This window comes from Corythoichthys intestinalis, chromosome 15 (assembly GCF_030265065.1).
Source record: "Corythoichthys intestinalis isolate RoL2023-P3 chromosome 15, ASM3026506v1, whole genome shotgun sequence".
NCBI classification, from domain to species: Eukaryota; Metazoa; Chordata; class Actinopteri; order Syngnathiformes; family Syngnathidae; genus Corythoichthys; species Corythoichthys intestinalis.
In genome coordinates, this window is record NC_080409.1 from 23,057,945 (window position 1) to 23,080,752 (window position 22,808).

The window sequence follows — 22,808 nt, forward strand, 5'->3', positions numbered from 1 at the left end:
CAGACATTTTGAATAATAAATATAATTAATTCCTTTCGTTTTATGGCTGGTTTGAAACAAAAGTGGTTGCGCGACGTCTGTAAACGGGGGTTTCCAGGGTAAAACGGACACATTAAAAATAGCTCGTTAGTTAGTTAGTGCGCCATGAATCTTCTATGGCAGCATATAGACATATTGTTCTGTCAAACACAACAGTTGTTTTGGCTTAGAATACAGCAGTTTCTTTTAAAGAGGAGTGCAAGAGCAGAAACTGCTTTTTCAGTCTTGTCTTTTCCGCCATATACAATGAAAAAGACCTATTTAAAAGTTAAATCACATTACGTTTATATTACGCAATGCTCATTCATAAGTGTTTTAATTGACTCTCTTACATGTTAAATACCACAATTATTAATTAGTAAAAATGTTAAAACTATACTAGTTCGTTGTAGCCTACTGTTTTTCTCTCCCTTTGAGGGGAACCTTTTATAAAGGTCAAATTGGTGGAAAAAATGAAATTGTTTTGGTGAACTGGTTCACTTAGTACAACAGATAGGCTACTTTGTTCCTGTGAATGCTAAATACCGCTAAGAAGACACTAATCCGTAGTTGCTCCTTAATCTCCTGCACACAGCACGACACTGCAGGCTGTGGAGCGTGCAACCCAACTGTGTCTTTTACGCACAGCCATTGCGCACTCTCCCCCCTCCAAGTTTGCGTAAATGCGCTCCTTTGCGAAATGACCTGCCGGCGTGTTCATCATCCCAGCGGCTCCTTAGAGTTCCAGTGTGCCACCTAGATATATTCGTCAATACCATCGAAGTCCGTTTACATGGATTAGAAAACATATTTGTATTTTATGACTCTAAAATGTTAATTTTGGTCAACTTTCAGGATCCACTGGACATTTAGTAAAGAAGGGGAGACGGTAGCAAGGACATATTGTGTAGTATGCAGCAGTAATATACATCAAGAGTCTGAAATCACCCTTGGAAATATTATACTGTTGGAGAGCCGACTCATACCAGCCAACGACTGTTTTTTTTTTTTTTTTTTTTTCTTACTCCAAGGGAACACCTCAAATGCGATGCGACGTTCTTCATCGCAGCTTTTCAGAGCATCTTGCCAGTGACATTTTTTCCTCGTCAAGGAAGAAGCTCAAGGGAGGAAGCGAATATGCTGTTGGACAGGCAGCTGGTGCTTATGCAGTTCGGATCTTGGATTGAGTAGATGGACGAAGGGAGCGGCTGGAGCCCAGAACCAGGGCAATTGAATACCCATCTTTAGACCCTGCGCTGACATTTAATGGATAGTTATCCGGCTCCAAAGGTAAGAAAGACAAAGCTCATGCATGTCCGCGGGTGCTGTCATGATATGTGCAAGATAAAACCGAAACAATCTGTTTATAATGCTGCATCGGACTGGATTTAACGCATAGCCTTGCCTTCATCATGAATAGTCCAAGGCATTTTTTTTCCTATCACTGCGCGTATTTTCCAGTGCCGGAGGTGTGTTGGAAGGTGGATCACGTTTGCTCCGAGATAATCACAGGTAAACCGATTGCAATGGGATCAGTCCGGCACCGACTGCTGAGACTGTTCGAGTTTCAGCGGGTGTTTTCCCCTCGCTGTGTTCTAAATGCGGCGAAAGCGATGCTGCGTGGGATTCGATGCATGTGATGTGCTTGTGCATACTAATACTGGATGCGCTTTGTAGGTGTGCAAATTGTGCGTGTGCACGTGAACAAGAATAGATACGGGGGTGGGAGTGGGTAGCGCAATCACTTTTTAATACCCCCGTGTGATTAGAGTGGCTTTGTGTCTATTCATTTCGTACACCCCGCACAGTCTGCGTATGCTATCGATGTGCTCACGGTTGATTATGTTGACAAACTTAACGTCCCATCGGAATATCAGGCCGTGCGCGAGGATAATCGCCAATCCTGGATGTGAGCGTCTGATAGTGGGATCGATAGCCACTCCGAAGCTCCCTGGGAAGCAGTGTTACAACACACACTCGCACACACACGCTCCCGTTGTAATCACCTCCTTGTGGATTAGAAGCAGTTCCTTGAGGGGTCGAACCCGGAGGTCTGAGATGGCTTTCACAAAACCAGCCACAGCACAGAGAATGTAGGCTGCAGTGGGAGGCAGCACCCGCCTCCCTCAATGGGGCATTCATCTTCTTTCCAATGTGTTGCCCCCCGCCCCCACCCACACTTGAAAAATCTCTGGATGGACAGGGTTGTCCAAACTTTTTTTTTCTCTTGGGGAAGCTTTCAGAAAAATCAAAGAATGGAAGGGCCAATTTCAAATCCCAGACGGAGGATCTGAATCTGATTTATTTTTGTTATTGATTTTTTTTTTTTTTTTTTGGTCATCTTTTTAAACATATTTACTTATTGGTTACCATTTACAGCGATAGACTTTCAATTCAAAATGCTAAATTATGTCGATACCTGTCATTATGTCAGGTTATGACTCCTGAGCTCATGAAGAGGTACTGTTTAGGTAACCTAAGATTCTGGATTCAATGATGTTTCCATAATTTGCGACGGGCTGCAGTTGGCCCCAGGCTGTGTCCTAGACACTCCTAGGGTGGAAGATTCATTTCCTCCATATAGTGCTTTTCGATTTTGTCTTTTTGTCAAAGCATGACCCCCTAATTTATAAAATCAGAATGCCTGTGGCGCAAAATGACTCACTGCATGCAGCTCAATTTGTGGTCTGTAGTCATTGTGATTTGATTTCAAAGATGCCTACATCACATTTTCAGCACAGAATGTAACCGCAATAACAGATGTTGTTATCATTTTCAATAAGTGCTACATAGTTGGGATGTGTACAGTCAATAATTATACACTAAAGTTATTGTGATATTTAACGAGGAAAACCAACAGATTGTGCAAAAATGGATTTTTGTTGATCTTTGTTGTTTAAATGGTCAATTCAATCTGTGTTTACAGAATGGTTAGGTTATAATTCATCAAAATATGCTAATGAGCCTGCACATGAGTCCATACCTTCCATAACTTCTGCCTGGATGTGCATGGATTTTTCCTCTCTACTCCTACAGTACATTTTTCATAGATATGAATGTGAGTTTGAATAATAGTCTATTTCAGTGTTTTTGAACTGGTGTGCCGTGACACATTAGTGTGCTGTGAAAGATCATCAGGTGTGCCGCGAGAAATTATCCAATATCGCTTTTTAAATTTTTTTTTTTTTTAATGTAACCGGGTGAACTGCATCATAATGAATAGTAAGAGCTGCCTGCCCACAAAATGTAGCGCTGTCACGTGAAGAATCGCGCTAGTCCCATGAGAACTGGCAGTGTAGGTGGGACGTTAATACGGAAGTGGAGAGAGAGCGGCCACGACTACAGGATGTTGCAAGGAACGGTGCATGAAGTCATTTACCAATATATACACTGAGAAACTTCATGGTGACCGGAAATACAGTTTAATGCAGTGATAAAGTCCGGCATGTGTTCAAAGATGGCTGCGCTGCGCGATATTTGAAACAGTGGTGCAGCATCGGAGAATAAAGTGTTGTTTTTCTCGTGTGTCTTGGCGGGTGCAGCACATGGGAAATACAGTAAGTGAATCGTTCAAATGATGTTCATTATAATTGTTTATTTGTTAGCTTTAAAGATCTCAAAATAATAGGGTGCTAAGTGCCTTGAGGAAGTAACACTATATATAACGGAGATGGGGTACTGCTGACCTCGACTCGGGATGTCCTGAGTTGGTGGGGAAAATACTTCGAAGCCCTCCTCAATTCCACCGATAAGCAATGCATTGAGAAAACAGAGTCTGGGGACTCCGAGGTGGGCTCTCCTATCTCTGGGGTCGAAGTCACTGAGGTGGTTGGAAAGCTCCCCGGTGGCAAGGCCCTAGGGTGGATGACATCCGCCCGGCATTCCTAAACGCTCTGGATGTTGTGGAGCTGTCGTGGCTGATACGCCTCTACCACATCGCGTGGACATTGGGGACAGTGCCTCTGGATTGGCAGACTGGGGTGGTGTTTCCCCTTTTTAAGAAGGGGGATCGGAGGGTGTGTTCCAATTATAGGGGGATAGCACTCCTCAGCCTCCCTAGTAAAGTCTATTCAGGGGTGCTGGAGAGGAGGGTCTGTTAGAAAGTCGAATCTCGGATTCTGGAGGAGAAGTGTGGTTTTCGCCTAAGCTGTGGAACAGTGGACCAGCTCTACACTCTCAGCAGGGTCGTCGAGGGTGCATGGGAGTTCACCCAACCGGTCTACATGTGTTTTGTGGATTTTGAGAAGGCATTCGATAGTGTCCCTCGGGGGGTCCTGCGCGGGGTGCTTCGGGAGTACGGGGTACCAAGCCCCTTGGTAAGGGCTTTTCGGTCCCTGTACGGACTGGTGTCAGAGTCTGGTCCGCATTGCCGGCAGTAAGTCGGATTCATTCCCAGTGAGCGTCGGACTATGCCAAGGTTTCCTTCGGTCACCGATTCTTTTCAAGTTTTATGGTCAGAATTTCTAGGTGCAGCTGAGGTGTTGAGGGTGTCCGGTTTGGTGGCTTAAGCATTGCATCTCTGCTTTTTGCAGATGATGTGGTGCTGTTGGCGTCATCAAGCCATAACCTCCAACTCTCAGTGGAGCGATTCACAGCTGAATGTGAAGCGGTTGGGTTGAAGATCAGTACCTCCAAATCGGAGACCATGGGCCTCAGTCAGAAAAGGATGGGGTGCCCTCTCTGGGTCAGAGTTGAGATCCTGCCCCAAGTGGAGGAATTCAACTATCTTGGGGTCTTGTTCACCAGTGAGGGTAGCAGGGAGCAGGAGATCGACAGGCGGATTGGTGCAATACCTGCAGTGATGCGGACTCTGCACCGCTCTGTAGTGGTGAAGAAGGAGCTGAACCAAAAGGCGAAGCTCTCCATTTACCAATCCATCTACGTTCCTACCCTCACCTATGGTCACGAGCTGTGGATCGTGACCGAAAGAACAAGATCACGGATACAGGGTGACCCAAAAAAAAGTATACACTGCCATAATACAACTTAAATGCCATGTTTATTCATTTTAGAATTAGAATTTAATCACAAATTATACATTATTGTAAAGAACATGTACAGTACACTCTATTTTTCAATGTGTCCTCCCTTAAGTGTCACAACAGCCTCCAGGCGCCTGTGGAACGCTTGACAGGTCTTCTTTATGTAGGATGCTGTCATCTTTTCCCAAGATCTAACAATGGACCTCTCCAAGGCTGCCACAGAAGTTTGTGGCTTCTTACAGGCACTGTCCTCCACAGTTGCCCATATGCTATAATCCAGGGGATTGAGATCTGGATTCTGAGGTGGCCACATATCACCTTGTCAATCAACTTTTTGGTCCGCACAGATCGGGTTTTCCAGACCCAGGTTTTCGTGATGCTGTTCCAGTATCTTTCAGCTTCTTTTTAACTTTGTAGACTGCACATCTGGATATTCTCAGATTTGCTGCAATCGCAGTAGGTGTCAGACCGGCACGCAGCAATTCACGTACAGCTAAAGTTTTCTTCATTTTCAGCAGAAGCACAGGAATTGTAGAGACGAGAGATTACCAGCTGCATTGAGTGACCTTAATGAATCACTTAAGCATGACAACCTATTCAGATATGTTTCAATGGCTTTTAAACAAGCAGTCAACTGAGTGTAAACTTTTTTTTGGGTCACCCTGTACAAGCAGGACCGAAATGAGTTTCCTCCGCTGAGTGTCCGGGCTGTGCCTTAGAGATAGAGTGAGAAGCTCCGTCATCCGAGAGGGACTCTATGTCGAGCCGCTACTCCTCCGTGTTGAGAGGAGCCAGTTGAGATGCCTCGGGCATCTGGTTCGGATGCCTCCTGGACGCCTCCCTGGAGAGGTGTTCTGGGCATGTCCCACTGGCAGGAGGCCCCGGGGACAACCCATGACACGCTGGAGAGACTATGTCTCTCAGCTGGCCTGAGAACGCCTTGGGATTCCGCCGGAGGAGCTGGTTGAAGTGGCTGGGGAGAGGGAAGTCTCGGCTTCCCTGCTAAAGCGGCTGCCCCTGCGACCTGACTCTGGATTAAGCGGTAGATGATGGATGGATGGATGGATGGATGGATGGATGGATGGATGGATGGATGGATGCTAATTGGCTTGAGAAAGTATTTTTTTATTTCCTGATTCAGTAAGCCACAATTGTTGTCCATTTATACCATACGGCAGTGTGTTAATTTAAAATATTTTTTGTCAATCTCACTGTTAACCCATTTAATGCCGTACATGTTACATGTGCAGTAGGTAATAAAACCTATGTAAAAAGAAAAATGATTTTGTGTTGGCCCAATCTGTCAATTTACCTGGCCACATTTAAATATATAGCATTATTGGGTGGGGCCCTGGCGGCATTTTGAAGGACTCTCAGTCATGGATAAGTTTTTAAAAAGGACAACTTTGAGATCCAAGCTGACTCCTGGACAAGATTCTTATTCAGATGAAGGCCCTAGTATGAGTCATGGAAAAAAAAAAGCGAAGACGGAGAGCTCAAAGACAATGCAATACAGTGAAAGCTATGTTTTGTTCGGATTTACTTGAAACGTGGATGAGACGAAACTTACTCCATTATGTTTCATGTTCCATCAATTACCACAACGAGTAAGGATAGATATTGAGAAATAATACTATAATTAGATATACTGTACAAAACATTTAAACATTTTGGAACATTTTTAGTTTCTTTCCAAAATAAAAATGTGCTGTGACTCAGAAAAGGTTGAAAAACACTGCCATAACACATTATAGCCTTTTGCTTTTGTTTAGTCTTGCACTGCAAATGGCAAATTCTTGATGGTCTAGCTTCCATTACAATACCCTTGTGTCACGTGAAAGCAGGAAATGGCTTCAGAGAGTTCAATTGCTTTCATTGGCATTTTGTTTCTCATTGCCAGCAGTCAAAACAAAATCCTCACCAATGTTTGTCTGATATGTTGAGATCACGGCTTTCAACGTCTGATGCCAAAATGATGCTTCAGGGTTAATGCCCTCTGTTGAAGCCGCACGGTGAAATTGATAGGCCTGCTATGACAGATGAGATAACCTGCTATCATAGGCAAATGCAATTTACGGGTGCGACAGATGGATGCAGTGGATGCTCTCTGAAGTAGGCCAATTTTACCTTGGGGAGAAACGCTACATGCAAAGAAGGCTCTCGGATGATGTTACAATGTTGTTGTTTCGCATGTGAATTATGTGAGAGCACAGACGAATGGGGACACTTACATTCTTCTTGCAGTCCATTTTTGATCCGTTCCCATATCGACAAACCTGAATAGAAAATGATTGTGTGTAAATACTATACAATTCTAAAAATTGCAGTATGCCTGTACAATACTCCCTTTTAAAGAACTTTTGTGATCAAAATGAGAACTTGGTTTATTTTTTGCAAGATAATTTGGTTGTGGGTGGCAACGTACAGGTTTATTTATCATATATATATATATATATATATATATATATATATATATATATATATATATATATATATATATATATATATATATATATATATATATATATATGTTTTATATACCTAAAGTAGGGAATGATTGATTATAGGAATCATGTGAAGGCAATTAGGTGTCTTTGATCTGTTGAAAAATAATGAATAATTTAATTTACTAATGAATCTATTGCAAGGTTTGTTTTTCAGAGCTCTGTTACAGCACATTTTTGTGTGATTTCTTTTTCCATCACAGATTATTGTAAATGAGAGGGAGACATTCCCCTTAAAGAGACCAGTTGAGGCTCCTGTCATCAATTTATCAAAATAGATATTATGTTAGGACTGACGGTTCATATTAAAAGACATTCCGCACCCCACCCCAGTAATTCACTTCACCAACTATTGCCTGGATTTTTTTTTTCTTTTAATCTCTTGGTTATTTAAAAAAAATAATTAATGTATACATTAACAAATAGCCAAATACATCATCAAATACAAGCTGTTAGGTACAAAATATCTTATCACAAACTAGTTCACATGAAAATTATACTTGAAGTGTGGTTGGGAACCGCTGGGTACCTCCTGATATGATATGATTTTCAAAACAAGGCTCATGAGGACAATTATCTGACGATATGGCGATGCAATAATTATTGATACATTCAAAAAGTTTTTGCACTGTTGTTTTCCTCAAACACGAGAACATATCAAAATGCAACATTTCTGTAAATATATACTGTACAACACTATAGATGCAACACTTATATTATTGCAATATTCTTGTCAACAAATGGTTGTCTTTCTTAACTCATTGCCTGCCACTGAAAACAATAGACATCCAATTCATTTAAACTGGGAGGACTGGCTTAGAATGTTCATGTTTGTGTGCCATCAACGGCGCTAGACGTCCATTTACCTTTGCCTGGGAAGGGGGAATGAACGAATGCTCATTCACCTTTCCCAATCAAAGTTGGTTGGTCATCTAGCACAGTCAATGGTTAACATAGACATTATTCTAGACAATTTCAGTATTAACCTGTTAGTCATACAACAGTAACATCATTTGAAAACAATATATCAAGTCTTGGTGGGAGCATATCGATAACATATTGGGATACAAAGTATCGCGATATATCACCATATATATAAATTGGCACACCCCTAATTTTAATGGAAGTGTTGTGTATGTGTCACAAGTACCGTATTTTTCGGACTGTAAGTCGCAGTTTTTTTTTCATAGTTTGGCTGGGGGTGGGACTTATACTCAGAAGTGACTTATGCGTGAAATTATTAACACATTATGATATCATTTCACGTGTTATTTTGGTGTTTTGGAGTGACACTGATGGTTTGGTAAACTTGTTAGCATGTTCTTTGTGCTTTAGTTATCTGAATAACTCTTAACAGCTATGGCCATGTTCGCGTTCTGGCTTTGGCAATGTGTGTTCAATTGTATTATTTACTTTCTTTCTTGCTTTCACGCCCACGTGGGGGCGCACTCACACTTGTTTACGTGAAGAAGAGCGCTCACACGCCAGAAGAAGACGGACAGCTATGCAGCTCTGAGTGAGTGGGCGAGTTAGCGAGAGAGAAACACGGCTGCGATCCTACGTTCTTTGTTTATGCTTGTAAATATCTCTTTAGAGGAAACGCCTGTGTGTATCATTTTTTCTGTTGTTGTTGCGTGTTTTCCACCCGTGATCGGACACTTAGAGCCAGTTGTGTGGTTGTTTGAACGATGTGCTAATGCTAGCGAACACATGCTAACCATTTGTGTCATCGCTGTAATGGCCCCTATTTATCATTTATTTACGTTGATGCGAACCTGTTTGGTATCGAGGACGAAATTGATTCAGCAAATTATACGGACATACCATCGTCATTTGGGAGTTTAGCTCGCTATGTAGCCAGGACCGAGCCGTAGCGTCCTGGTGAGGACAGTATATCCGCATTTCGTTGTTCATGCACTGTACACTGTACACTTATTCAGCATGTTGTTCTCTATTGTATTTTTATATTCAATTTAGGGCTGTCAAACGATTACAAATTTTAAACGAGTTAATTACAGCTTAAAAATTAATTAATTGTAATTAATCTCAATTCAAACCATCTCTAAAATATGCCATATTTTTCTGTAAATTATTGTTGGAATGAAAAGATAAGACACAAGACGGATATATACATTCAACATACGGTATATAAGGTCTGTATTTGTTTGTTATAACAATAAATCAACAAGATGGCATTAACATTATTAATATTCTCTTAAAGCGATCCACAGATAGAAAAACTTGTAGTTCTTAAAAGATAAATGTTAGTACAAGTTATAGAAATTTTATATTAAAACCCCTCTTAATGTTTTCGTTTTATTAAAATTTGTAAAAATTTAAATCAAAAAAGAAACTAGTAACTCGCCATTGTTGATGTCATTACACCATGCTCACTCCCCAAACCCATAAAATCATTTGGACCCAAGTGCCAGCAGAGGGCGTCAAACAATAAAAAACAAGTAACAAGTAACAAGCGGACATTACACTGCTGTCATTTTAATCTGAGCGGGGCACGTGCGTTAATTGCGTCAAATATTTTGACATGATTGATTAAAAAAAAAAATTACCACCCGTTAACGCGATAATTTTGACAGCCCTTATTAAATTGCCCTTCAAGATGACATATCTGTTCAATGTGTTGGATTTTATCAAGTATAAATGCGACTTATACTTCCGTGCGACTTATATATGGTCTTTTTCTCTTTGTTGGGCATTTTATGGCTGGTGCGACTTATACTCAGGTGCGACTTGTAGTCCGAAAAATACGGTACATGAAATCTGGATGCTGGTTAGGATTGTGTTTTGCCTTTCTTCAAGTGTTTCAGCCTCGTGCCACAGTTACCATATAACAAGTCTTGCAAACAGGCTTTTTTTTGTGTGTTGACTGGCTTGCCCTGACTGTTGGCCATGTAAGCAAAATATTGCCTTGATACGCTATGCGCATCTGGCTTCTTCGCGGGGAGGGGCGAGGTTTCTCTCTCAATCCTGCAAGTGTGCACACTGCACATACACAGAACAAGCCCACTTAAAGGCATTTCTCTTGTTGGCAACCAGACCCCACATTTAGCTGAACCTCACTTTTGTGTATCTCGACCTTTAAGACATAGTCAGGGTTGGAGAGCTGTTACATATTTGTTTCCTTTTTTATTTATTTATTTATTTTTTAAATTCCTTTACTAAAAAGAAACATACAAAATAATTTTTGGATAGTAAAAAGAACATAACTAACATCTGCAGCACTGTAGTTTTAACTAGTGACTGCAGATCCAGTTGTCTCCGTAGTAGTCTTATGTAAACTTTCACAATACATCAGGTTTTAGATTTATTAAAATTGATCTTAATGTGTCACTGCATTCATATCCCCACTTGTGTGTCCACAAAGGAACAGATATGCTGCTCCAGTCAGGATGTGGAATTTGAGAACACTCATCACTGACTGCTGGGAATATATTCATCCTCAATATGAATATGTCGATATAAATATGCATTTAATATTGAACAGCAAAAGACACTCAGTTGCATTATATTTAGTGTTCATTCATTTATCAGCTTGTTCTTTGCTTTTCTAGATTCAGTATGTTTTGGTGAAGTGAGAGTTGTTGTTTAGCTTTTTCTTTGACCTACCTGGCTCTCCCATGTGGATTCTGTTGTTCTTGTTACTATTGACCCCCTCGGATAAAATTGGGGGCTCATTCATCACAGCCAGCAAATTCAGCAGTGTTCCTACCATAGACTCAGTGTGAACTTGTTAGTGACTTTGTTAAGTTTCAATTTGCTGCATTGTGCTCTCATCCAGCAACCACATTGTTTGCATACAGCACCAACAGATGCGCTAAAGTCCTTGGTAATACAATAAAATGATGTGGGGGATTAATTGGCATATTTTGAATCTTGCAAATAACTAATATAAATTCTTTTTTTGTTTTCATGGGTCATGGACCATGGTCATTGGTGATGGGTAATATACAATGAGGGGCAGAAGTATTTACACCCCTTGTGATATTCCAAGTCCACCCACTTAGAAAATAGGTAGAGGTCTGAAATTTCAACCATCGATGCATTTCCACTTATGAAGATATAATCTAAAAAAAATCTGGAACTCACATTTTATGATTTTGCAACAATTTATTTGTAATTTACTCGGGTTCATAAATATATGTACCCCTGAGAAAATCAGCTATAGCTAATGTTTCGTGCAGAAGCCTTTGTTTGCTATTACAAAGGTCAAACGCTTTCAGTATATCTTCACCAGGTTTTCACATATAAAAACAGGGATTTTGGCCCATTCCTCCACACAAATCTTCTCTAGATCAGTCAGATTTCGGGGCTGTCGTTGAGAAACACGAAGTTCAGCTCCATCTAAAGATTTTCTATTGGATTGAGATGTGGAGCTATACTAGGCCACTCCAGAACCTTGATATGCTTTTTACACAGCAACGCCTTGGTCAGCTTGGCTGTGTGCTTTGGATCATTGTCATGGTGGAAGATCCAGCCATGACTCATCTTCAAGTCTCTGACTGAGGGAAGGAGGTTATGGCTCAAAATCTGACAATACATTTCACCATCCATCCTCCATTCATTTATACAGGACAGCCGTCCTTTCCCCTTTGCCGAAAAGATGCCCCAAAGCATAAGGTGTCCACCCCCATACATCACAGTGAGGATAGTGTTCTTTGGATTGCACTCATCCTTCTTTTTCCTCCACACACGACGAGTAAAGTTTGCACCAAAAAGTTCTACTTTGGTCTCATCTGACCACATGCCTTTCTTCCATGACCCCTCTGCATCATTCATATGGTCCCTTGCAAACTTAAGACAGGCCTTCTCATGTACCGGCTTCAACAGGGGAACCTTCTGAGCAATGAAGCATTTTAAACGATTGCACCGTAGGGTTCTACTGACAGTCGCGTTTGAAACTGTGCATCCAGCTCTCTTCAGGTCATTGACCAGCTCCTGCAGTGTAGTTCTACGCTGAACCCTAATTTTTCTCATCATGAGTGATACCCCACAAGGTGAGATCTTACATGGAGCCCCAGTCCGAGGTAGATTATCACTCATGTTTAGCCTTTTCCATTTTGTAACAATTGCTGCAGCTGTTAATTTGTTCTCACTAAGCTGTCAACACTTTGAGTGTCATAATTATTGCTGCTTCTTAGGGGTACAAATAATTTTGAACCCCAGTAAATTACAAATAAATTATTTTAAAAAATCATACAATGTGAGTTCCAGATTTTTTGAAGATTGTGTTTCTATAAGTGGAAATGCATCTATGATTGAAATTTCAGACCTCTACCTGATTTCTAAGTGGGTGAACTTGCAAAATCACAAGGGGTGCAAATACTTCTGCACCTCACTGTACTTTTGTTGTGGACTCATGAGGGAGGAGCCTGGGCTCCTGCGTGAGCTAGAAACAAAATAAACAAACATGGATGGTTTTGGCTCAATTCACAGTGGAGGCAATTTAATCAAACTGGTCTTTGGTGTGTACTGGCAGCCACATGTGTATCATGAAGATGTATTGGGAAAACTTGGCTGATTGTTTTGGTCATCAGATAATTAGCTCAAAGGCTCGGAAATGTTTCTGTTGCAACTCCATGAATGTGTGCAGGGGGCATGGTGGGTAAATGAGTGGGAAAAGGCTTTTTTATATACCTTTTTTTTCAGGGGCATGCAGTTGATTGAACTATGTGTATAAGGTGATTGATACCAGTGGTTGTTAGCAGTTATTTAAATCTTTCTGATCCTAGATGTATACTACATTGTATACATAGTAACTGGGACGAGATTTAAGCATATCTGTGACTATATCTATATCCGTGAATTGAACTAATGCTGCAACGATTTATCCATTAAATCGAGTAATTTGATGAGAATAAAGCTTCGATTAGAATTTTGCAGCTTCGATCATTAGACTGGCGTTGTAATGGTTTGTTTTGAAAGTGTTGCATTTAGTTTAATTGATTTGGGTGGATACACTGCCCTCTAGTGGCAACGGTGAATATGACAAAACTTGTCTCACATGGCTGAATCCAGCTGCTCCCTAAGGTCATCATAAGGATGTAAGTTTTAGAGTTAATGTTTTTTTTTTCTTTTTCTTTTTATACATTTCTAATTTAGTTTAGAGGTATATTTAGCAGTGTTTTTTGTGGAAATATGTGTTTGAACGATTTGGTAAGAGCATTCTAAAAAAAACAAAAAACAAACAAAAAAAAAACCTTAGCATTTTATAGTATTTAAGCTAGTGGATTTTTGCTATGCAAGTTAGCCAATTCTTCCTTTGCTTTACGTCGATCGTCATTTATTATTATTATCTTTTTTTTTTTTTTTAACACAGTTTGAGGCTCAAGCTCATCAGGTATAATAATATATTTAATATATTTTTAAATGCATTTATTGTTCTTGTAAAATTAAAGTGCAATTCTGCATAGTTTGAAAACACACTCAAGAATTTTATTTTGTATTCACATTTAATGCTCTTTTAAAAGTGCAATCTTAGCAAACCTTTGTTTTACATCTCCTAAAATTGGTGTTGCAAGGTATTAAATGTTCCAATTACTCGATTATCCAAACTAACTAATTGATAGATTAATTGATTACTAAAATAATCGATAGTTGGAGCCCTAAATTAAACACTCCAGAATTGGACTTTTTCACCCTCAAGTGATAGTGCTTAATTATATGGAGCCTTAAGAAAAGTTGTTAAAAAATACTATTAAATCATCATAATTGTAAGGTTACAGACGTATTGTATGGCTAAACCAAAAGACAAAACCCCCAGTTTAACACTCACTGTATGGTAAGTGGACATACTCACCTTCACAAGTTCCTGAAAGTGACAGAAATGAGTGTTCACTCCACCGAGCTGCTGGGCTCAACTTCAAACATTGGGTAGGAGCTTGGTCTCCCAGGTAGGAGTGGCTACAGATACTGCTGCTCGCGGTAGCAGTCATGTCCCACATTTATCTCTTAATAAAAGAGTGATTTTGAGCTTTGTGTGTGTGCATTGTGCCTTCTCTCCACCACACACATACACAAAAGAGGTAACCAACCCTTACTCTGAATACATTTTAACTGAGCTAATTTTAAATCTTCCTTTTTACAAAACCAGAACTTGTACGTAAAAATTTCATTAAGGTATCAATACTTTTATTATTATGTATACTATGTATCCACTGTTCATTCATTATATTACAGAGGAGAAAGGACAAAGAAAGTCAAGTCATATTTATTTAAATTGTCCATAATCCCAACAAAATGTCTCAAAAAAGAAAAAAAAAACTCTGTATATATATTTTAAGGTCTAATTTTCTGCAACAATCAAAGTATCCAAATGAATAAAGCAAGACAATACCTACCCTAATCAATATGCTTTGTTTCTGCTTTTAATTACGAATCCATGCCAAATGAGCTCTTCCACTGAGAAGAGCAAAACTCTCACTGATGGCATATAAAGACTGCTATCAGCCCAACGTTTCCCACACTTGATTAAGAAAAATAGCTGTTGATTTATCCTAATGATTCTCTCTCTTGCGTTACTGATAGTGAAGTGGTGCAGTCATTTGACTTGGGCGTAGGCAGCACGAAGCAGTTCCTACTCAGTGATGGTCCAAATGTGAGCGTGGATAGCTGTTTGTCTCCGTATGTGCCCTGGTGACCAGTTTAGGGTGCAGTCTGCCTTTAGACTCAAGTCACCTGAGATAGGTTCCAGTGCTAAAATGGATGGAATGATGGATGGACCAGTTTACGGTCCAGTCTGTCTTTAGACTCAAGTCACCTGAGATTGGTTCCAGTGCTGAAAATGGATGGATGGATTGATGGATGGATGGATGGATGCATGGATGGATGGATGGGTGGAAGGATGGATGGATAGATGGATTCCTTTTATTCATTTTTCACAATACATTCACAAAGTGGAATTAACCATTAATCTAAAGTCAAAGCTATTACAGTTCGTGGAACTATGTAGTGTAAAAAAAAATCTCATCAGAGTCAATGTACAGTATATTCATATTTTGGCCTGCTTTTACTATTTTCTCTTTTTCCATTAGTGATTAATTAGGAGGAAATTAGTACTGCACATTTAACCCACTTGCATCAGTAAGCACAAACACACACAGCAGCAGTAGCAGTAGTTCAGTAAGGCTGGCTTCCTTTTCTTCCTGGTGAACAGCGGGGCCCCAAGGTTAGAAACAAAAATGCTTTCGCTCCAGAGATATAAAATGAAGAGCTCGTCATGCCACTGTGGAGTGATAAGATTCAAGCTCTGCCGGGGATGTCACGGTTGTGAAGAAGCTGTAATTTAAAGAGGATTTGAAAAGCTTATCGTCGCAGACCCCTGGGCAAAATGAAGAAATATTGGACAAAAACAGACAAATGCAATGTGTCATTGTCTTTGGTGTAGAGTAGTGTAAACATGGTATGGATGAAGGATCTTTGATGACACAATGCTGTTTATTATTTTGTTTGTGACAGTGAGTGATTTTGTTCGCGTAGCACAACACTGGCTGGCTATAGCAAATTTCAAATTTGATCAGAATGGCAAGGTACTGCAAATTCTGTACGATAGAGCGCGCCTCAGCAGGTGTCTATGTTTTAGTATGAGATATTTTAATTAGAAAGAGGTCACACACAAAGACTTAAAATCTCTATATTACCACATTTTACAGTTGCATCCTTCTCATTTATATCCTACTTCCTCATGATTCATATGCAGCCACACATCAGCACAACCAAACAGTGATACACACTCGATATGGCAAGTTTTCGAGGACACATTTTACCAAATTCAGAACAGATTGCTCAAAGATAATTTTCTGAAACAGGCAGCTACCAAAAGATTGAAACTACCTGCTTGTTAAATTGCATACCTGATGGGCTAGCAGACAAATAGAGATCCAGCAGTTTGTATAATTTTCCATGCACATATGACATCTATTAATCTTCCTTGAATGCATGCCAGCTGATGCAGTTAGATGTACTGTACTGTATGTTCTGGATTTTGGCAGTATCTCCATTTGCGCCTTTGGGCAATATTAAAAATGGCACTTCTTCAGCTTTGAATGTGAAGTTTTGGATTTAAAGTTCCCAATGCTTTGTACTAAATTGCAGTCGTTAGAAAGAAAATGTCCCAATTTAACTTTTAAGTAAAGTACCCTCTAAGCAGCATAGTCTTTGATAAATTTTATGACAGCACTTTAAATATTACTGCACACTGAATATCTCTTGTATCCATGTCTCGCACAAACCAGTTTATCTCTCTGAAAGTACGATGCACACAGTGATGTCACTTTCCAATGTCAACTTTTAAATTACCGTTGTAATTCATTATGATTCATTCAGTTCATGAATATTAATTCAAAGTTTAGATGTTGCTGGTGCAAGTGATGATTTCAGCACTAAAGAGAGAGTCTATGTTATGCACAAGTCATTTGCTAAACGTGCACCGAACCCTCTGAGTCATTGTAGCAATAAATTAATTAAACCGTAATTTGTATTATCCTCTTTACTATGTTTTTTTTTTTTTTTTTTTTTTTTTTTAAATCATCCTAGGGTGGTGAGTTGGTTCACAAAAGGACATGAGTGATCAAGAAGAAAGGCGATCTCCAAGTTTCCATTTCATTGTTCAAATTGGCTAAATTCATGTGATCTACCTGGTAAGTCTGCTCATAGGTCGTGCTTCCATATTCCAAGAACGAGTTAACCTTCCATTGTGCAAATTTTTTTCAGTCATGAGTAATCTAATTAATTACTTTTCTCATCTTGGCAACGCCGTTACCGTTACTGAGGCGGGAAAGACGTGCGTTACTATACGTTACTAAGTTGGTTGAAAAAAAAATGTCTGAGAGAAACGGACTCACGGAGACGAGAGAGCAGAGCAGGAGTGGGGAAGACGCCGTTGCAACCGCAATGCTAGGTGGCTCCAATAATACCTGACTGTAGCCATAGCCGACAAACTACGCCCACATGACACGGTAGAGATCATATTATAGAACAAGATGCAAAAGACAGACACAGCTGCATTGGCAACATGTTTTAAGGACTACATGCGTTAGTAAACAGCCGCCATCTTAAAGCAGTAGTCCTCTCAGGAAGGCTCTGATGTAGAGATCCTTCCTAGCGAACCTAAGTAACTTTTTTTTTTTTTTTTTAAATCTAAAATGCTCCTAAATCAGCAAAATCTTAACTTAAATCTATCTTTAAATGATGAAACAGTTTTAAAACTTACACATGTTTAAAGTAGACAGAAGGGAACTAATGCAATAACGGGAGCAATTTTAACAACTTTAACGGTTGATTCACAACTTTAAATGACTTCCACACATAGCAAAGGTTACTATCTAGTTATCGCAATACCCTTGTGTCTAGTTAAGTGGAGGGTAAAGAATTGGGCTAGGGCCAATTGTCCCCCAAACCCTTTAAACTTCACATTGCGTGACCTGTTTTTTTTTTTTTTTTTTTTTTTTGAGAAAAAAAAAAAAAAAAAAATTATCACTAGTTACTTTACCAAGTAACTAATTACTCTTACATTCAGGAAACTGAGTTACTAACGCAATTACTTTTTGGGAGAAGTAATTTGTAACTGTAATTAATTACTTTTTTAAAGTAAAATTAACAACACTGTTAAGGAGTCAGCAGTCTTTATTTTACAGCCTGCACATCCTGGCCTTAATTCCAAAATTCAGGCTTGCACCTATATATATATATAAAAAAAAAAAATAATAATAATAATCCTGTTGTAAAATTCCCCATCACACGGTGTAGCCAGGCACTGGTTTATATTCAAACAGTGTATGAAAACGGCCTAAAATATGTTATAGTTAATATATGAATTATTGCGAATTTAATGTTATTTCTGTAATTGGCTGTGTTAATATAAGAGATGTGTGGGTGCATTATTGAAGCTACAATCCAGTTATAAATTGTCAAAATAACAAACTGCTCTGATATTTTATTTCCTTATTTATTTCTGGTCAATATCTGCATACTACGCTGCATATACAATCATGTTGTGGTGTCACATGAGACATCTGGAGAAAAACATTCCTACTTTGATTAATCTCATTGAAAAAAAAAATCACATCATATGTTCATTCAGTTGTTGCCAGAGAAGTTATTTCATTTAGCTCCTTAAGTGAACCTTGATGTGTTCTACTTGCATAAATTAAGGAGAGTAGCTCTGAAGCAATTAGTGATCATAAAACGCCCTCCAATACATCCTGGCGTATCGGGCAATCTTCTAAAAAATTAAGGAAATTACTTTAAAAGAATGAAGTGCTATATCCCCAAAATGATCTCAACATATTACACAGTAAAACCAATCAGTAGATTATATGCCATCCATCTTTTAACATATTACACAGCTACTTAGTATTTGTATAATACCTGTGATGTTGTGGCCACGGCCGACCAACTTGAAGTCTTAGATCCTCAATACCTTATAGTTGTCCTTACGGTTGTAGTGTCTCTAGGTCAGGGGTGGGCAAACCAGTCCCCAAGGGCTGCAGTGGGTCCTGGCCTTTTTTAACAACTGATCTAGGACAGGCAGTTTAACCAATGAGAGGTATGGAGAGCGAAGAATCACCTCACGGCAATCAGATGATTGCACTTCTAAGACACCAGATTGGTAAAAAGATGTCCTCTTGATGGGTTGCAACAAAAACCCGCACCCACTGCGGCCCTTAGTGGAAGAGTTTGCCTATCTCTGCTCTAGGTCTCGTTCAAAATAAGTGAAAGGAAGCCTTGACTTCACTGTATCACACTTCATTGATGTCACCAATTTTGTTGATATCATCCCGTCCTTTGAGAATACTGTATTGCAATAAAGTTGAAATAACCAAATTTTAGGTGAACTTTTGCACAGGGCGTTATTCCCAATAATTTAGAGAACCAACTACCGTAATCTTTTTCCAAATGTTGATAGTCTAATTTTCACTTTGCGTAGCCTTTACATGTTACAGCTGTAGGTGATGAAATAAAGTATCTGATGTTCATGTCACACCTACGGTTGCGGAGGTACTTTTAATATCAACATAATTCCACTGCACGTGAGGACAAGTGCGCAGCTTGCCTCTGTGCTCCTTGGCTATTGCCTGTTTGTCTTCTCTTTAAAGGGCTAATGTAGAGTTCAACTCTAGAACGTATTACTCAATGAAATTTCAATGAATGCATCATTCACTGTCTCAAAACTCATATAACAAAAACCACTGGATTTAACCGTGTAGTTTTTGAGTTACCGCTATAGCAACACCTCAGCAACAGGTACGCTTCTCGCTGCCAGCCTCCGGCAGATGATGTTATTTACAGAACGCTGCGTCAGCACTCCATTTACAGTAGTATAGCATCACGCTGTCCATGTTTTATTTCACGACAATTTTCAACGATTTAGTTGGGCATCGAGCATTGAGCATCGATGGGACCCGGTTCTAACACTCCGGTTCTCCCGGAACCGTTCGAATTTTAAAATTTCGATTCCATGTTTCAATGCCCTGAACGCCGAGCGGAAAAAAACGCTGCTGAAAACCACGAAGAAGCCACAAGAAGCGCGTGTTAGTGTATTTCAATTTCATTACAACCATGGACACGGTGCTGCGGCGCTCAAAAGTTTGGCTTAAATTTGCACAAAAAAAAAAAAAAGACCAGTCAGCTCAGTACAACATTTGTAACACAACCATATCATGCAAAGGTGGCTGCACGACCAATTTTGCACAACCGGCTTCATGGAATATAGCCTAAGTGCCAAGTGCAAAGCTAGCCAAGTGCTACATAGTTCACACGCTGTGCCGTCAGAACCAGGTAAGTAAAACAATACATTACGTCTGTCTTCTGCTGTTCCCGCGATCCGACCCCGGATTAAGCAGTAGATGATGGATTGATGGAAAATATTACGAGAAGTTGTATTATTATGTCTGGCTATAGTCAATATGATGTATATAGAACCAGATGCAAAATGACAGATTTGGCAGCGTTAGAACATATAAAGAGAAATAGATGTAAAATGACAGATTCACTGGCGGTAGTAAACAGCCGCCATCTTAAAGCAATAGACACCGCCGTTAAAATCAACAGTATTAAAAGGATTTTTGTTTTGGAATCTGTCGTGTTGCTTATTTAGAAAAAGGCAGCTACATGAAGCATTCGATAACTTTTTTAATGAACTCGTAGCAGTGAAAACATAGCATCACATCACAAAGCATCCTAGCCAGAAGCTCTCATCTCTTCTCCTCCGCATTATACGTATACTCCTACAGCGCCACTCACTGGCCTAGCTGGTATTTCACAGCAAACATTGCATGTGTCTGTAAACACAACAGAATCGGTTTTACAAATAAGGAAACCTTATTATTTTGCCTCATCAACATCAAATTATAATCAATAGAAGAATTTACACTAATGTAGCTCCCAGCTCAGGTACATGTATGGCAAAATAATATAAGTAAATGTTTTCTCCGTGGGCTTTAGAAAAATAAACATCTTTGTGAAAGTTCACTCCTGTGGAAAGAAACTTCATCAGATTCGAGTTCAAAGACTGATATTGATATACAGGTAAAAATAACTCTGTGAGAAGTTCATATGATTTATAACTTTCATATTAATTGTATTAATAATTATAATAATTTTAATTAATATAAATAATAATAATAATGCATTTTTTAAAAAAATGGAGAAGTTAAGACATTAATATAAATTTTTGAACCATAGATTTTTTTTGACTCTGCCTTTTTTTTTTTTTTTGGACCCTGCCTCTTAAAAGAATCGGAATCGAGAATCGTTCGGAACCGGAATCGAAACATGGAACCAGAATTGGAACCGGAATTGTTTAATTTCAAACGATGCCCAACCCTATTCAACATGCCATGCCGATTGAGGATCGAGACTTTGTCTTTGGCCCCCCCCAAAAATAGGACGGATTTAACAAGGATTTGGACATCGTTCGTGAGTCAAGTGGAAGAACTTCACAGCGGCTGCAAGTTTGTATGGGCTTTAGGTTGGCATAACTACTCATTGATATAGATCATTGATAATGAATACTATCACAGACTGGGAAAGAAGATTCAGAGGGAAATAGGCCTACCACGCTTTCCTTCGTGACATATCGAGCCGCCAGTCAGCGTCATCACCACAGTCTACAGCAGACGAACAAAACAGCATGAAACCTTTGGACCAATCTGCTGTCGTACAAGTGTGATCAGTTAATTGTAGTCAGGCGCTTCTTGTTTTAGCAGAAACCTCATTGGTTAAACAGTCTGTGCTCGATCGGTAGGAATAAAAACCATGACCCACAGCGGCCCTTGAGGACCCGTTTGGACACCCCTGGTCTACAGTGTCGAGTAAATCATCGTCATCTGACACCTCAGGCTCATACATGTATGGATTAATTGTAATTATCTTTCCCTGGTAGCCGTCGCTATCATTGTTGACACTGTCCTGAACGGCTAATTTCACTGTAATTACTGTAGCGCTGATATCCCTGCTGCTGCTACTGCCATGCTCGCTGTGTAAGCAGTCTGTCATTGTTCCGTAAATGACGTCATCCTTCCAGGTTTGTGAAGTAAGATTGACAGAGCGATAAAAAAACTCACTCCACGGAAATTATACTTGACGTTACACATTTGAAATGACATAGTCATTTTGAGTAACTCGTCTAAAGTTTAAAACTGTAAAAAATTAAGCCGAAATCCAAAAGCCTCTTCAACAGCACTTTAAATTAAAGGTCCATACCAATCATCATTCCTGGGGGCTGTGGTCTCTCAATTAGTCCTGCTTTGCACAGTGGTGGCAATTATGTTTAAAGGGTATGTAGCGGCAAAGGGGGTGTGAGACATCAATAGAACCGTTATGTGCCAAGATAACAAATATTGATATAGTTAACAAAAAAATCAATCACATTAATGAGCAATTATCGAAAATAGATCGAAAATGACGAACATTCCCAAAGTGTTCCGGAAACAGCCGAATGGGGCGGGGACGTCACGACAAGTGTTTGACAGTCGAAGCGGAGCCAGGTGCCATTGTTTTTTAACGACGAGAGAGTAGCGTTGGGGTTTGTTTGACGAAAACATCACAAAAATGGTTCAAAACTGCTGTGCTATGTGGTGTACAAATAGTTATTTATTGGAATATAGTATCCATGAGTTTCCGAACGCGAAAAAAAAAGCTGGACTACGCAGACAAGTTCGTCCGTGCAAAGAGGGCTAATTTTCTAGACACAGCCTCCGGCACGCTTTTCTGTGGTGCGCATTTTCCACCTGAAAGCTTCTCGAACTATGGACAAGTGAAATCGGATTTTGCTAAAAGATTGCTGCTC

At 39.7% G+C, this 22,808-nt stretch overlaps 1 protein-coding gene across 2 annotated transcripts in view; it reads left to right on the forward strand.

The window, feature by feature from the left end:
- Nucleotides 1-722: 722 nt before the first annotated feature.
- The window catches only part of LOC130930733 (leucine-rich repeat and fibronectin type-III domain-containing protein 2), a 189,129-nt gene continuing 167,043 nt past the window's right edge, over nucleotides 723-22,808 (forward strand). The window contains exon 1 of one of the 2 annotated variants that reach the window (XM_057858798.1): nucleotides 723-1,308. The gene's annotated coding sequence lies outside the window, so the exon portion shown is untranslated. Of the gene's footprint in view, nucleotides 1,309-17,139; nucleotides 17,158-22,808 lie in introns of those variants that run through there. The other variant, XM_057858799.1, reaches the window with a different exon arrangement.